General features: G+C 44.7%; 1 pseudogene; it reads left to right on the top strand.

The window, feature by feature from the left end:
* Nucleotides 1–2430: 2430 nt before the first annotated feature.
* Nucleotides 2431–16334, top strand: part of LOC136386962 (histone-lysine N-methyltransferase PRDM9-like) — a 59070-nt pseudogene continuing 45166 nt past the window's right edge.

The raw sequence follows: 16334 nt of genomic DNA, 5'->3' as shown, positions 1-16334 counted from the left end.
TCTGGTCCCTTTATTTTATAAATAGGAAACATGAAGCCAAGAGATAAAAAGCTAGTAAAGCAAGACTCCTGGTTTCTGGTCCTACAAGTAAGAAGCTTGGCAGTTATCATGCCCATTCTCACAGGAGAATAAAACTAAACAAGGTGAAAATAAACTACTCCTCCTGGATCCAACAACTAATTGAAGTCAGAGAAAAAACCAATGTCTCAAAAATTGTACAGAAATTTGAATATGGGGAATAAGAACGTATCAGAGCAGAAGCCTGTTGCTGCAGCCAATATCAGACTTTATTTTAGAACTCTCCAGTGGGTCCAACATAATGGCACATGTGGACGCTGGACTTGCAACCTCGCAAAAACCCATCTAATGTATCCCTTTGCTTAAAAAAATTACTCCTGAAAGACAACTGAAAAACAATTAAACAGCTTCTGCACAAGCTAGAGAGAGAGAGAGACAGAGAGAGAGAGAGAGAAATAGGAAAAGAGAGCAGTATAGAGAAGGCTGAGGAAACATGAGAGCTCAGCAGGAGGTAAAGGAACAGCTCAGGACCAAAGAGACCAGTGAGCGCCACTGTTTACACATCCCGGGCCTGTGGATAGAAGACGGGAGCTCCATCCAGGCTCTATGGCCACCTGCAGGGCGCGGCAGCAAACCGCCAGCCACCTCTCCTGGAGCTAAATACAATAGAATCATGAGGGCAGCTTAGCTTGTATAAGAGAGCTCCTCTTCCCAGATATCGACCCAGCAGGTAGGTATGGGGAAGTGGCAACATTTTGCCCACTGAGCTTTATGTGAATGTGGGGCCCCCCACCTAGAGAGAGTGCAGAGCTAGCAAAACACTGCAGTACCAGCTGCAGGACTATTTGACCCAGAGAATAGTGCAGCCATAGTGGGTCACTACAGGAGTTACTCCTCCTGAAAAATATGGAGCTGGCAAATGGTCTATGGTCTGCACACAGGACTCCCTGATCAGAGAAAGTGCAGAGAATGGGGGGCGCTGCTGCACGCACTGGTTGGGCGGCTCTACCCCAAAAAAGCACAAAGCAAGCAAAACCTTGCGGTCTAGTGTGGAGGGAGGAGGGCAATGCTGTGCATGTGCACAGAGCTGCCAAGCCCCAAGAAGGTGAAGAATGTGGGGTAAGGCTGTGTGTGCACCCAGGTTACCCCACCAGGACAAAGAGTGGATCTAATAGGGGGTGAGATACAAGAAAGCAATCAGGTAACCCAGCGCAGACCGTGCTCTGACAACAGATAATGAAAACAGAACACGCAGAGCACACACCACGCAGCCCCTTTTGCACAAGGCAGCCCTGCCCAGATTAAAAGGACAAGGAGGCTCACACACCCCAGGCGGCCCATTCAGAACACATTTCTTCAGGCCAGTTGACATGACAGGCACTGCATGCACCTTCCTCCCCCCAACGACAACTTGCAGGCTGAAACTGTTCAACACACAATGTAACAAAGACAACATGTTCAAATCTGGACGAGATGACTATTCCATTCAACTCAAAGGAACAAAAACAGACAGTCAAACAAAATGTAGAGACAGAAGAATATACCTCAAATGAAGGAACAAGGAAAAAACTCCGAAGAAATATCCTAGTGAAATGGAAATGGTTAATTGGACAGATAAAGACTTCCAAGCAAACAGTCATAACGATGTTCAATAAACTTGAGAGTAGAATAGAGGAACTCAAGAGAGCGCTTGAACAACAAGAAAATGTAATAGTCTTATCTGGCTTGAGCGCGGATTCACTGTTTTGAGCCCGGGATCCTAGACATGACCCCATAGTCGCTGGCTGAGCCCAAAGGTCGCTGGCTTAAAGCCCAAATTGCTGGCTTAAGCAAAGGAGTCACTGACTTGGCTGGAGTCCCCAGTCTGGCCCATCCTTGCATCCCTGGGGCTGGTCCCACGTGCACCTCATGGGCCAATCAGTCAGCCTCAGCAGCGTCTCCCAGGCAGGCATGTCCGGGCTGGGCCTGCAGGGTGGACAGGGATGGGATCCCGCGGGGCGGTGCAGAGGGAGCGGCAGGGCGGCATTGGCTGCGCTGCAGGTGAGCACAGGGCGGCAGGCTGGGGAGAGCCCGGACCCAGCGGGTCAGGGGGCGGTTCCTTCCAGGCGCTGCGCGGGGTCACGTGGCCATGTTTCTCCCCCTCCCCCCGCCCCCACAGGCCCTCCGGCGCCTTCAGGGACATCCGCGCCTACATCTCCCAGACGGGTGGCTGCCATCCTTGACTGGGAGAAGGTGTGGCCCCAACGTGGAGAAAAACCTGGACGCGCTGCTGCGCAAAGGTGAAGGCGCGCGGGCGGGAATCGCGGGCTGCATGAGGGCCGGCTAAGTGTCGGGGCTGCTCCTCCAAGCGCTTCGCTTTCGGGACCATGATTTTGTTTCTCCCCAGGGCTCAGCGCCCATTGGCCTGCTTTCATGGTTCACCGCTGGCAGGCCACCAAACCCCCGGCGGACGACACTGAGGACTCACATGAAGAATGGACTCGGAGGCAGCGAGGTGAGGGGCTGTAGGCATGCGCTGTCCATTTGAAATGGACCCAGGGTCAGGTCCCTAGCCTCTAAACAGATAACGAGGGACAGAGCTTGCGTTTAGCAAACAAGCGAGATGCATATAGTGCATTGTGAAGTAAGGGGGGATTTGCTACACTGCTTCCATGTTTAAATAATTACACATGTTTATAGATGTGTTAATGAGCAGGAACGGTATAAAAGTATAAAAGCACATAAGAAATAACTCATTGAGAACACTTCTCATCACAAGAGGAGGATGAAGGTCTGGCCAGTGAGCAGTGCTCCAGGACAGGGCTCCCTGGGCAGTGCCGGACACATTGCAGATGGGAAAGGATTAATCGTGGTGATTAAGGCACCTGGGGTTATGAGCCAGGGTAGGGACCATTGTATCAGGCCCTGTGTCAGCCATCTCTTCAATGTGTCTGGTTTTATGAGGGTGTGGTCAGTAAGGTCCTTCCGCTTTCATGGTCTAGCATTGAAACACAGATGAAGCACAGATGTGATCTCAAGCTTGACCCAATGGTTTCTGTGGTCCACGGAATCTGATGGTTAAGGAAGGGCAATAACAGCCAAATGTGTAAAGGTGAAAGGATAAGAAGAAAAGCAGGCAAGGTGGTCACTGTACCATTAGACTGGACAAGGCTATTCTGAAACAAGAAGACGGAAAGAAACCCTGGGCAAGTTGTTTAATTCATTAGAAAGTCATCCCCATACACCAATGTTCTGGGTTTGATGTCCAGTCAGGGCCCATATAAAAATCAACCATTTGAGCCTGACCAGGTGGTAGCACAGAGGATAGAGCATCAATCTGGGATGATGAGAACCCAGGTTCCAAACCCCTAGGTTGTGGCTTGAGGATGGGTTCACCAGCTTGTGCCGGGGTCCAGCCCCGGGGGGGATCCAGGGGTCCCACAGGAAGAGACGGCATCAGCGAAAATGGAGTGAGGGAGCCAAATTCTTTTCTTTCTCTTTATTCTCTGGTTAGCATTTACTGCCAGGCATCTCTGCCAAATGCTAGTATAGCTCCCTTTTTATACACGTACACTGAGTTACAATCACATGGTGTTAATTATTGCTTTTGTTTCACTATGTTTGCATGTTTCCAGATAACAGTTAATTTACATCTATGAGTCACAAACCAGGTAGCAAATCATTCAAAATACAAAATAACTTGAATAGCGATAACAACATCAGTAAAAGCTTTTAGAGTATTAGTTCTAAAAGGCTTGCCTCTAAAGAAATTAACATAACATTAAGAATAGCTTTCATCCAAAGATATGCAGAGTGCACTTGCAAGATAGCCCAGCAGCAACACAAGACATTCCGTGGATTTCCCTACATTTTTAAATCTCATGAGAACATCTCATTGAGAAAGCCTAGCAATTGCCTTTAGTCAAAAGACAATTCTCTTAGTTCTAACATGATTAAGAAGGAATTCTCCTACAGACTTAACCCTTTACGAGGGATATCATAGCCAGCCTCTTATGTCTATGAGCCCAGTTCAAGGGGCTTACAGGCTTTTCTGTGGAACTCACACCCTCTGTCTCATTTCCAAAGAAAACACTACGAATCTACAGGAAAAGCACGGTACTATTATCCCTGTGCCATAATTAATAGCACACACCCAGAAAAGGAGGGATATAAGGCCAGATTAATTCAAAAAGTCAAAGGGGGAAGTATCGTTGTGCCTTTCCTTTGCAGTGACTTTGTCACCCCACAGCCATTGGTCTTCTCTGCTGTGACTTTGTCAATCAGCAGTTTTTGATCTTCTTCTGCTGTGACCTTGTAAGCCAGCAGTTGTGGGTCTTCTTCTGCTGTGACCTTGTTAGCCAGCAGTTGTGGGTCTTCTCCTGCTGTGACCTTGACAGCCAGCAGTTGTTGATTGGCTCCCAACAAGCTTGAGTGTGGGGTCACTGGCTAGAGCATGGGATTGTAGATGTGACCCCATGGTCACTGGCGTGAAGCCCAACGTTGCTGGCTTGAGCCCAAGGTTGCAGGTTTGAGCAAGGGGTCACTGACTGAGCTGGAGTCCCCTGGTCAAGGCATGTATAAGAAAGCAATCAATGAACAACTAAGGTACCGCAGCTATAAGTTGATGCTTCTCATTCCTCTCCCTTCCTGTCTGTCTCTCTAGCTAAATAAAAAAAAAAAAAAAAGAAAGAATAATTAACCACTAAATGCATAAATGAGTGGAACAACAAATCAATGTTGTTCTCTCACTCTCTTCCCTCCTCTCTCTCTAAAATCAATAAATAATTTAATTTATTGATTTTAGAGAAATTATTTATTGATTTTAGAGAGAAGAGTGAGAAAGAGAGAATGGGGAGGCAGACAAGAGCAGGAAGCATCAACTTGTAGTAGTTGCTTCTTATATGTCTTGACCAGGCAAGCCTGGGGTTACAAACTGGTGACCTCAGTGTTCCAGGTCATTGCTTTATCCACTGTGCCACCACAGGTCAGGTAGACAGAAAAGAGAAAGTTTTATATTAAAGAAATAGATTTTCTGTCCACTTAAGTGACCTTTATTATATTTTTGACATGATCGGCTTTTTTTCTTTTTCTTTTTTATTTTAGTGAGAGATAAAGAGGGAGGGACAGACAGGAATAGACTGGCTAAAAGGAAGAGAGATGAGAACTATCAATTCTTCATTGCATCTCCTTAGTTGTTCATTGACTGCTTTCTCATATGTGCCTTGACTGGGGGGGCTACAGCACGGTAAGTGACCCCTTGCTCAAGCCAGCTACCTTGGACATGAGCCACCAACTACGGGGTCATGCCTATGATCCCATGCTCAAGCCTATGACCCTGTGCTCAAGTTGGTGAATGTGCACTCAAGCGGATTAGCCCACACTGAAGCCAGCAGCCTAAGGGTTTCAAACTTGGTTCCTCAGCATCACAGTCCATCCTCGAAAAGCAAGACCCTCTGGACAACACTTTAGATGAAAATTGGATAAGAGAAAATTATTTGTAGATTTCAGTTCCTCTGAGCCCTCTAGAAAGGCTAATAAGTATGACCTAGGTATGTGGGGTGGATTTTGGATAGGCCTGGATTTAAGCTCTACTAAACTGAGAGTGAATTCAGCACTGGAGCTTTGGGCAAATCTTACAAATTCTCTGAGCTCTTGAATGCCAATGTGTAAGGTGAGGATAAGTGCATATATGCTTTAATAGTATTCAATTCAATTTACTTATTTGTGTATATATTTATTTAATTTTTAGATAAGAGGAGGGGAGATAGTGAGGCTGACTCTCATATGCACCCTTACCAGGATCTACTGGCAACCTTAATTCTCGAGTACTGAGCTGGATTTCAGCACCTCAGGGTGATGTCCTCTAGCTAACCGAGCCATCCTTAGCACCCAGGGCCAATGCCCGAACCAATTGAGCCACTGACTGCAGGAAAGGAAGAGAGAGAGAAGAGGGAGAGGGAGGGGTGGAGAAAGAGATGGTCATTTTTCCTATGTACCCTGACCAGAATCAAACCCGGGATATACACTGGGCCAATGCTCTATACTGGCTAGGGCTTAAATTCAATGTAAAAGAACTGACACACACTGTCCAGTAAATACATCTCTGATAATAGAAACCATATGCTGCTGGCATTGTATACCTGCCTTTCCTAAATGCCTTACAAATACTGTGCCCTTAATAAATATTTTATGAATAACTAAATTATAGGAAATTAAACCTCAAAATGGGAAGATCTAGAAACAAAAATTGAATTGGCCATCTGTAACTATTATAGAGGCTCTCTGAGCAAATAGTTGACAAAAGAAAATACCAGAGTATGTAGAAGGACAGGTGATAATTTGATGGAAGGAAATTGTGTGTTTTCTGAAAAAATAGGGACTAACACTCCTAACTCCACCAAACTCACTCTTCTCCATCTTAGAACTCAGGAGAAAGGAGACTGAAGTAAAGATGTATAGCCTATGAGAAAGAAAAGACCATGTGCACCAAGAGGTCAGCAAGCCCCAGGATGATAACTACCTCTGTAAGTGACCCTCACAAAGCATGTTATGTCTTCATACAATAATTTCATCTGGTCATTTGCCCCTTAGAGCATTCCGTTTCCCTAAGGACTTGCACTACAGAATTGGGTTCAATGATGTGAGTTCCTGGGCTCTTTCTGAAGCTCTATATGTCCAGAAACATGCACTACACCTTCCCTAATCCCTGTTGCTCTCACCCCCAGATTGTAAGAAGTGTCAGAACTTCTTCATTGACAGTTGTGACGTGCATGGGCCCCCTACATTTGTAAAAGATAGTGCAGTGGATAAGGGGCATCCAAACCACACAGCCCTCACTCTGCCTCCTGGGTTGAGAATCAGATCATCGGGCATCCCTGAGGCTGGGTTTGGAGTGTGGAACAAGGCATCTGCTCTGCCAGTGGGTCTGCACTTTGGCCCTTATAAGGGCCAGATCACAGAAGATGAAGAGGCAGGCAACAACAGATACTCCTGGCAGGTGAGAAGTATTTACCTCTTCCCCTGTCTTGTGGCTTCCCAATCCCTCCCATAGCTTGGTGGGACCTGCCCTTCTACATGCTAGGACATGGATGGATACAATATGGTTAGCTCTGGGTACTGAGTGGACTCTGCAGACCATAGAGCTCCTGTTGAGGATCACAGATTAAGTGGGAGCAAAGTGGTACAGACACAAAGGAATGCCTCCTCCCAGCCCTGAGTGAACAGGTCAACTCAGATGTGATGAGTAAGAAAAGTATCATGTGGTCACAAGTGGCAATGCATGCAAGCTGAAAGAGTTTTGTTGATAGTAGGATAAAATAATTTCTCTATTACTTTCTCAACCAAAAAAAACTTTATTTTTTCTTCCTGAAATGCAGATCACCAAAGGGAGAAACTGCTATATGCATGTGAATGGGAAAGATGAATCCTGCGCCAACTGGATGAGGTAAGGCCAAGAAGTTTCTGGGAGTCACGAAAACAGTCATCCCTCTAAGGCCAATACATCTTTCCTTCTCACCATGCCTCCCTCAGCGGTCTTCCTCAATCCTCTGTTCCTCTTTTTTCTCCATTTGGTGCTCTTTCAAAGCAACAGGTATTTAGAGAAAAAATGGGATAAAAATATAGCATATGTTCTCAAAATATAAATCTCTATTCTAGACAAAATTTAGGCACTAGAAAAAAACTTTGAGGGTCTGAATTACACTTTAGTTGATCTAATGAACATTATTTAAGCTATTCCTATATTCTAGTTTAGATGAAGGTATTCATTACCTAAGCAGATCATATAACCCATCTTCTTATGGAGGATTAATTGCAGACAGAGTGAAACAATTGATATTACAAATATTTAACTATAATTTTTTTGAGAAGTTCACAGTGCCAGCATACTTAAACCAAGGACAGCTTAAACCAGTGGTCAGCAAACTGAAGCTCATGAGCCACATGCAGCTCTTTGGTCTCTTTAATGTGGCTCTTCCACAAAATACCATGTGCAGGTACTACCTCGATAAAAAATGTACCTACCTGTATAGTATAAGTTTAAAAAAATCTGGCTCTCAAAAGAAATTTAAATCATTGTAGTGTTAATATTTGGCTCTGTTGAATAATGAGATTGCCAACCACTGGCCTAAACCTGTAAGGGCAGCAAATATCCCAGCCTCCCTTCTAACTAGAAATGAGTTCTGAAGCCTGCAGGGCAATGATCATGGGACGCTTGCCTGAGAGGATCTTTTATGAGGGGTTACAAAATGTGAATAAGCTATTATTCTTTAAGATTTTGCTAACACAAAGAGACCTCCCAAGTCCTGGCAGGTTGACTCAGTGGTAGAGCCTCAGCCTGGCCTGTGGAACTCCAGAGTTTGATTCCCAGCCAGGGCACACAGAAGCGCCAATCTGCTCCACTCTTCCCCCTCTCCTCTATCTCTGTCTCTTTCTTCCCCTCCCCAGCCAAAGCTCCACTAGAGCAAAGTTGGCCCCGGCTCTGAGGATGGCTCCATGGCCTCCACCTCAGACACTAGAATGGCTTTGGTTACAGCAGAGCAGTGCCCCAGATGGGCAGATCATCACCCCCTGGTGGGCATGCCGGGTGGATCCTGGTAAGGCACATGCGGGAGTCTGTCTATCTCCCCGCTTCTCACTTCTGGGGGTGGGGGAGACCTCCAGGTTTTTATGGGAACCTGGTTGAAGCTACCTAAATAAAATGTGAGTAGAATGGAGAAAGGCCTCTCCAGAAAAGATGGACTTGGTCTGAGTATTGAATGATGTGAACTAATCTAGACATAGAATCCAACATCAAGTAGCAAGTTCTGTGATATAAACGGGACCTGAGTTAGTTTAGAGAAGCTAGAGTTCACTGTGTTTAATGGCCAATCAGGGTTAAGGTTACATCTGCAATTGGCTTTGGAAAATGTTATTAGGCAGGATGAGCACCGTAAGCATGACATGGACATTGGAAGTCATATGACATTGTGACATGCTCAGATATTGGAAAGAAGGTTCTCCGGGAGCACTGTGGGAGTGGGCAACATCAGAACCTCAATGTCAGGTGCACAGCTGGACATGGATCTGAGAGGTTGTAAGAACTCATCGCCTGTGGGTTTCTTTTCTTTCACCTGCCTCAATCCCAGGTATGTGAACTGTGCCCGAAATGATGAAGAGCAGAACTTGGTGGCCTTTCAGTATCATGGGCAGTTTTTCTACCGAACCTGCCAGGTCATCAGGCCAGACTGTGAGCTGCTAGTCAGGCACGATGATGAGTATGGTCAGAAGCTTGGCATCAAGTGCAGCAGCAAGTGGAAGAGAGAGCTCACAGCAGCTGGAGGTGGGCACAACTGTTCTTCAAAATGGAAAGAAAAGAGAGAACTCACCTTAGAAATTTTTATGGTACACTCTAAAGTCAGTAAGATTTCAAATCAGATGCTTCAGAAAAGAAGAATTTATTTCATATGCCTTTGATTCTTAGGAAAAATCTTTTTATTTTTTACTTTGGATTTAATTTTTTTATGTGAGAGGAGTGGAGATAGACAGATTCCTTCATGTGCCCCAACCAATATCCACCCAGCATCCCCAGTATGAAGACCATGCTCAGACTAGCCGAGCTATCCTCAGTGCTGGAGGTCAACACTTGAACCAACTGAGTTATCGGGCTGATGTTTGAACCAATTGAGGCACTGGCTCTAGCAGGGGAAGAGAGAGAGAAGGGAGATAGGGAGGGGAAGAGAAACAGATAGTCACTTCTCATTTGTGCCTGACCGAGGATTGAACCTGTAACTTCCACATGCCAGGCCAACACTCTGTCCACTGAGAAACTGTCCAGGGCCTGTTTTCTGAGTGCCACTCCTGTTTAGCATACAGGGTAAGAGCAGAGGTCGGATAGATGCCCAGCAGCCTGTGATCCAAGCTGAGACACTGGGGACCTTCCTGAGTGAGGTGGGACAATGGTGTTATTTTCAGCTACAGGGAAACTTATTCTCTTATTTGCTTTGTTAATTTTTGTAAAATACACTTTAGTGGGGAATCCTCTCAGAGATTACTTCATCTCCAAGTGAGAGAGGATGGTGGATTACCTAGAGAGAAATAGGAGTCAGGCATGTAAGAAGTATGGTTGGGGGCCCTGTCTGGTCAGTCGGTTACAGCATCATCTTGTAATACCAAGGTTGAGCCCGGTTCAGGGCACATATGAGAAATGACCAATGACTGCATGCCTAGGTAGAAAAATGAATAAATGCCTTTATCTCTCTCTCTCTCTCTCTCTCTCTCTCTCTATCTCTCCTTTTTCTTCTTCTATTTCTTCTTCCTCCTCCTCTCTGTCTCTCTAAAATCAATCAATTTTTAAAAAGTATGGTTGGAGAAATATTTTGAAACAGGACTTCCCATTGTATATGAAATGGGCAGACACTAAATAAAATCAAGTATGAATATTTGGTGTGAGGCTTGAGGAAGGACATATTTTCAGTTTATCATCTATGGGAAACTATGAGGGAATCAGTTCCTAATTAGGGCCAGTGGTCTTTCTAAACAACTGTGTTAAAATCTACGTGTATATAAGAAAGGTCAGCATTGTTCCACCCATACAAGGGGTGAAACAAGGTGTCAATGCTACTTGACAGTCCCTCATCTGGTAATATGTACAAAGGACCCTTGATATGGGCTTTCTGTATTAATAAAGAAGATACAGTACATAAAAATTAAAAGATAAAACAGACTATAAAGAAAAAAAAAACAGACAATAAAGAAACAGTTTGTGGAAGACAGAGATTATACTGTCAAACCCGTAAGAATGACTCATGGGAGATGTCTTAACATCAGACAAAACATTTGACCCATGCAGCCTTATCAACCTCTACCCTGATAAAAATTTACTCTTTCAGCAGAACCAAAGCCAGAGATACACCCATGTCCTTCCTGCTCTCTCATCTTCTCCAGTCAGAAATTCCTCACCCAACACGTGGGATGCAGTCACCCCCCTCAGATTCTCCCAGGAACATCTACAAGAAAATAACTCCCATCAGAGGATTCCTGCCCAGAGGATCCAAGTAAGCAGCAGCAACATACTTATACACAAAACTGGAATGACACAGCAGGTCCAGCGGTCAAAGAAAAGTCCAGCCTTTTGCTTAAAAGGACCAAGCAGAGGAGGATTTCAAGGGCCTTTTTCAAACCTTGTAAAGGACACATGGGAAGCTCTAGTGAACAAGAGAGAATGATACAGGGAGTGTCCAGCACAGGCCAGGAAGTAAATTCAGTGGACACAGGCAAAGTATCTATGGGAGTAGGAATGTCAAAAATTCTACCTGTCAAGTATGGAGAGTGTAGGCAAGGCTTTGAAGATAAGTCACATATTCTCAGACAACACAGGGCACACTCAGAGGAGAAGCACTATGTTTGCAGTAAGTGTGAGTGAGGCTTTACATGGAAGTCAAACCTCCTCAAACACCAGAGGACACACTCAGGGGAGAAGCCTTATATTAGTAGGGAGTGTGAAGAAGGCTTTACACAGAAGGCAGATCTCCTCATACAGCAGAGTACACAATCAGGGGAAAAACCCTATATTTGCAGGGTGTGTGAGCGAGCTTTGGCATGGAAGGCAGATCTCCTCATACACCAGAGAACACACTCAGGGGAGAAGCCCTATATTTGCAGGGAGTGTGAACGAGGCTTTGCACGGAAGTCACATCACCTCATACACCAGAGGACACATTCAGGGGAGAAGCCGTATGTTTGCAGGGAGTGTGAACGAGGCTTTGCACGGAAGTCACATCTCCTCATACACCAGAGGACACACTCAGAGGAGAAACCCTATGTTTGCAGGGTGTGTGAACGAGGCTTTGCACGGAAGCCACATCTCCTCGTACACCAGAGGACACATTCAGGGGAGAAACCCTATGTTTGCAGGGAGTGTGAACTAGGCTTTGTATGGAAGTCAGATCTCCTCATACAGCAGAGGACACACTCAGGGCAGAAGCCCGATGTTTGCAGGGAGTGTGAACAAGGCTTTGCACGGAAGTCACATCGCCTCATACACCAGAGGACACACTCAGGGGAGAAACCCTATGTTTGCAGGGTGTGTGAGTGAGGCTTTGCACAGAAGGCACATCTCCTCATACACCAGAGAACACACTCGGGAGAAACCCTATGTTTGCAGGGTGTGTGAACGAGGTTTTGCACAGAAGTCACATCTTCTCAGACATCAGAGAAAACACTCAGGGGAGAAGCCTTATTTTTGCAAAGAGTGTAGTGAGTTATTAGCATAAAATTGCATCTCCACAGCCATAGCTTTTACCTGGGTCATATCCCACATCTGAAGAGACTTCAGAAGGAGTCTACTGACCACTTCCCTCCCAAGAGTGTAATTAATACAAAAGTAACTCGTTAAACAAATTCTTCACTTTCATAACAAGAGATGAGCTAGACAAACAGTTCCTTAAGTGCTATGGGAATGTCAACACCAATCTCCTCCATGGTTTCTTGGCCTCCTGTTCTAATAAATCTTATCTTCATAAAACTTTGAAGCTCACATACCTCATTCCCCCTGTCACTGGAACCAGAGTTCCAGGAAAGCCACAGAGAACTCACACTGTCATGCATAGAAAATCAGCAACTGGAAATGTGGAAGTGTGAAGTCAATCCATTTAGCTTACTGCCCAGGGAGAGAGATTTGAGACAGACTCACCAGAAAAGGAATTTTCTTGACTCCCAGGAAGTGGATCCTTTTCTCCTCGTAGGCTCACAACCCTCCTCCCTGGGCTTTTCTTGGCTCCTGTCATGATTTCCTCTGACCTCTGTGTCTCAGTGGTGCAAACCAGGGAAGAACATGTGCATGTGCATGTCTGTGTACCTGGCTCAGTCTGGGTACCTGGTCTCCCTCACTCTCTCCTCACTGGCCTCTACAGGGTGAGCATCTCATGGTGCATACCACATTGACTACAGATAATTCAGTAGTTGCTTTGAATCTCAGCTCTGCCCTCACCAGCTGTGCAACCTAAGGCAAGATTCTCAACTTCCATTTTTCTGTATTTTAATCTATAAAATGAGAATGGTGACTGACCAGGCAGTGGTGCAGGGCACAGAGCCCTAAGCTGCAATTCAGAGGACCCAGGTTAAAAACCCTAAGGTCGCCAGCTTGAGCACAGGCTCACCAGCTTGATTGAGTGTGGGGTTGGAGGCTTCAGTGTGGAATCATAGACATGACCCCAGGATCAATGGCTTGAGCCTAAGGTTGCTGGATTAAGCAAGAGGTCATTCACTGTGCTGTAGCCTCCTGGTCAAGGCAATATGATAGCAATGAACAACTAAGGTTCCCTAACAAAGAATTGATGCTTCTCATCTTTCTCCCTTCATGTCTTTCCCTATCTGTCCCTCTCTCTGTCTCTCTTGCAAAAAAAAAAAAAAAGGAAAAAATTGCTTCTCTCTCTGCATTATCTAAAATGAATTAAATTAAAAAAGACTAGACTTGCCTGATCAAGGCACATATGAAAGTTGATGCTTTCTACTCCCACCTTCTCCCTCCCTCCCTCTCTACACTGTCTAAAATATTTTTTTTTGTATTTTTCTGATGTTGGAAATGGGGAGGCAGTCAGACAGACTCCCACAAGTGCCTGACCAAGATCCACCCGGCATGCCAACCAGGGGGCGATGCTCCACCCATATGGGGCACCACTCTGTTGCAACCAGAGCAATTCTAACACCTGAGGCATAGACCCTGGAGCCATCCTTAGCGCCCGGGCCAACTTTGCTCCAATGGAGCCTTGGCTGCAGGAGGGGAAGAGGGAAACAGAGAGGAAGGAGAGGGAAAAGGGTGGGAAAGCAGATGGGTGCTTCTCCTGTATGCCCTGGCTGGGAATCAAACCCAGGACTCCTGTACATCAGGCCGATGCTCTATCACTGAGCCAACCAGCCATGGCCTAAAATAATTTTTTTTTTTAAGGAGAGTCTTTTCATTTATTTATTTATTTTTTATTCATTTTTATTAGAGAAAAGAGAGAGAGAGAGAAAAGATATAGAGAGAACAGAGGGAGGAGCAGGAAGCATCAACTCCCATATGTGCCTTGACCTGGCAAGTCTGGGGTTTCGAACCAGCAACCTCAGCATTCCAGGTCAATGCTTTACCCAGTGTGCCACCACAGGTCAGGCTGGCCTAAAATAAATTTTAAAAAATAAATAAAATATAAATTGCTACACTCAATCTGTAGGAATAGAGATCTTCATCCCAAACATTTAGAGTCATTTTGGCTCAAATGAGATCCTAAAATCTACCAGTTTTCATGTTTCTTATGTTGATGAGACCAAGCACCTACCCTTGTAAAAATAAGCTCTGCCTGATATATCATTAGGAAATGACACAATAAGACTACAATAATTCAACACTCACAACTATTAGAACTGCTAAACTTTAAATATGACAGCACCAATGTTCACACGCATTCACTGTTTAATTCTTGGAGGTCCCCTGACTGAGGATCAAGCCTACAACCTTGGTGTATCAGAATGATGCTCTAACTAACTGAGCTACCTGGTGAGGGCATAACCCTGGGTTTCATCCAACTCTCATTTAGGGATAGAAAATAATCTTTCAGAACCAATATAATAACACAAAAAAAGAAAATACAGAAATAGAAAATATAACTAAGGAGGGAGGGGCATGCCCCCTCTTCCCTGAGAAGGAAGAAACAAGAAGAATGCAAAAGAAGGGAGCCTACAGGGGTAACTGAGTCAGGCAGTTATACATTATCTACTTCCTATAGTTCTCTGAAAGGGTGAACTGGGGCCACTTGCTACACAAAGCAAAGAAGATAAAACTTATCTGAAAACCACTTCCCTTTTTTATTTCTCAAAAGATTTTAAGAAACAGTGTTTACATATCTTAATTGAAAAAATTCTAACACATCCTCTGAATCTACCTAAAATCACCCTCCCATCCTGGAGTCATGGGAGTGATGTATACCTCTAGACAAAGGGATCACGAGCTCCTTGCATTAAAACCTCTATTCTGTAAAAGGTATATAAGATGTAAGAAATCTAACTTTGGGGAGTACATGTTTGGTTGCCTCTTTTGCAGTCACACTGCTCTGCCGGCTAAATAAATGCTACTTCCTTCATCAAGCTGTCTGAGCATTTTTGTCCTCTTTTTGTTCCTGCCATCCAACAACTGACATATAATGCACTGTACCCATCCCTGTTCCATCTGACCACCACTGATGTGTTGTTCTCAAGATGCACCCGACCTAACAGCAGAGACACATTGAAAAGGGACCATACTGCACTATAAAGGAAGTGACAACAAACTTCAACAGATTGAAATTACGTAACCCATGTTTCTTCTTCTCATGACACTTAACCTTGAAATCATTAGTAACGCCTGACCAGGCAGTGGCACAGTGGAAAGAGCATCAGACTGGGATGCAGAGGACCCAGGTTCGAGATTCCAAGGTTGCCAGCTTGAGCACGGGCTCATCTGGTTTGAGCTAAAGCCCACCAGCTTGAAACCAAGGTCACTGGCTCCAAAAAGGGGCTACTTGGTCTGCTGAAGGCCCGTGGTCAAGACACATATGAGAAAGCAATCAATGAACAACTAAGGTGTTGCAACACACAATGAAAAACTAATGATTGATGCTTCTCATCTCTCTCCGTTCCTGTCTGTTTGTCCCTGTCTATCCCTCTCTCTGATTCACTCTCTGTCTCTGGAAAAAAAAAAAACAAAACATTAGTAACAAATAAGCCAGGAAGTCCTTATACTTACAATTATAAAATACAATTTTAAATAACCTGTAACATAAATTGCAATTAGAATTCTAAAATAATTTCATCAACTGAAAGATAATAATAATTTTAAAAAACCTATGGTTCCATGACCAGATGGCTTAGTGCATGGAGTGTCCTCCCTGTGTGCCAAGGTTGTGGATTTTGTCACAGGTCTCAGCACCTAAAAGGAGTGACCAAGGAGTACACAACTAAATGGAAAAACTAATTGAAAAAAAAATAATTTTATGCTTCCCTCTCTGTCTCTCAAATAAATGTAAAAATCAAATGGAAAAAGCTGAGAAAGACCTGCAACATGCTTAGTGCATTTCCCTCAACAGAAAGGCAGAAAATAAGAAAAACAAAGTAAAAGATCCAGATATCTCTTCGGACCATGTTCCTATTTTTCACCTAGAAAAGATTACCTTTTTTACCATCAACCATCTAATTCTGCACCTCACAGTGTTTCCTGCCCATTACTGCCTTCCATGGTGCCTCTACTACAAATGGAGCCATTTTCTTCTCACTTCCCCAAAACACATGACTGGCAGTGCCTTAGAGAAACTCCTCCCAAACCTGAACCAGAGGCCTAAGGGGATGAT

The sequence above is a fragment of the Saccopteryx leptura genome, unplaced genomic scaffold, assembly GCF_036850995.1.
Source record: "Saccopteryx leptura isolate mSacLep1 unplaced genomic scaffold, mSacLep1_pri_phased_curated manual_scaffold_26, whole genome shotgun sequence".
Taxonomy (NCBI): Eukaryota; Metazoa; Chordata; class Mammalia; order Chiroptera; family Emballonuridae; genus Saccopteryx; species Saccopteryx leptura.
The sequence above is the reverse complement of the archived record's forward strand: the minus strand, read 5'-3'. Positions and strand labels throughout refer to the sequence as shown.